General features: G+C 39.9%; 1 long non-coding RNA gene across 1 annotated transcript in view; it reads left to right on the top strand.

The window, feature by feature from the left end:
* LOC108536447 (uncharacterized) overlaps positions 1-638 on the top strand; it is a 5,008-nt gene extending 4,370 nt beyond the window's left edge. Inside the window, exon 3 of the long non-coding RNA XR_001887519.1 lies at positions 59-638. This is a non-coding gene — a long non-coding RNA (uncharacterized LOC108536447). The remainder of the gene's footprint in view (positions 1-58) is intronic.
* The last annotated feature ends 820 nt before the right edge of the window (positions 639-1,458 follow it).

Here is a 1,458-nt window from a genome sequence, read left to right as displayed (position 1 = left end):
AGACCACAAGAGAAGATTTGGATAAACTAGTCCTGAAGTATCTCTTTCTTTCCACTAGGGGGAGAAGATTTCCTGCTTCTCATCCAGTCTCTTCTTCAACGGAGGCTGCACCCTTTTCCCCAACTCCAAAAAAAGAAAAATCACACTTACTACAGCTGAGATTTTTTTTCTTTTCTTTTTTTTCTTTCTTTCAATCACATGAATTTCAAAAAACTATTGGAAGAACTGTCTAATTCTCACTTCTGTGTAAAAAAAAAAAAAGGAAAGGGAAAAAATTTTTTTTAATCAAAAAACTATTGGGCAAAAAGTTTGGAGAAACTAACCAGACTTCAAGTGTAACCCTGGTGTGATTTAGATTTTGGGGAGAGAACAGGGAAAACCTTACTAGGGCTCCATTTTTAAAAAATCACAATTCCTCATGTAGTAGTTTAGCTGAGACTAACAGAAAACCAGGAAATAGAAGTAAAAGGGAGATGCAGCTTCAGCAGAGCCTAAGTACACCAAGTGAAAAATGACTGGAAACTGGGAATGAGGCTGGGACACATGCACACGACCCTGCCCTCCAGATAGAGATTTTATTTGTTTTGACTCACTGATTGAGATAGGGTCTTGCTCTGTCACCCAGGCTGGAGTGCAGTGGCACAATCATGACTCACCATAACCTTGAACTCCTGGGTGCCGGTGATCCTCTTGACTCAGCCTCCCAAGTAGCTAGGGCTACAGGTGCACACCACCACACTGGGCTAATTTTTGAATTTTTTGTAGAAAGTGGATCTTGCTATGTTGCCCACGCTGCAGATACAGATTTTAAAGGAGGATTCTACCATCTAGCTATCAGACAGAAAGCAGAACCAAAGGAAACCCTCACTCACTCTGCTTGGTAACAAACACTGAATGTGAATAGCTAGCACCCTGTTCAAAATTGAGTATGGAAAAAAAAAAAAAATCAGCGTGGGACCTATTAACAAAAAACATACAAAACAAGTGAAAGAAAAAAGTATACCAGAGGTTCAGAAGTTTTGCATAGGTCTAAATGATTTTTTGTGGGAGCCAGAAAAAAGTTCTAGAAAATTGTTGGGTATCTTAAGTGGAAGTGAGGTAGGCATGAGCTCTGTAACAGAAGAAGATGAATGTAGGCTGAGATGGAAGATAAACTAGATGTGATGAAAGAGGAAAAAGAAAAGGAATAGTTGAAAGGAGATGAAAACACAGGATAAGGAGTAAAAAAGCAAAATTAATTCTGTCGAAATAAAATTAGCAAAGGAAGACAAATGTAAATAAATTTCTCAGGCCAGACATGTTGGCTCATGCCTGTAATCCCAGCACTTTGGGAGGTCGAGGCAGGCAGATCATCTGAGGTCAGGAGTTCAAGATCAGCCTGGCCAACATGGTGAAACCCATCTCTACTAGAAATACAAAAAATTAGCTGGGCATGGTGGTGGGCACCTGTAATCCCAG

This window comes from Rhinopithecus bieti, unplaced genomic scaffold (assembly GCF_001698545.2).
Source record: "Rhinopithecus bieti isolate Rb0 unplaced genomic scaffold, ASM169854v2 scaffold_11964, whole genome shotgun sequence".
NCBI classification, from domain to species: domain Eukaryota; kingdom Metazoa; phylum Chordata; class Mammalia; order Primates; family Cercopithecidae; genus Rhinopithecus; species Rhinopithecus bieti.
Note: the sequence above shows the minus strand (reverse complement) of the source record. Positions and strands in the feature narration are given on the sequence as shown.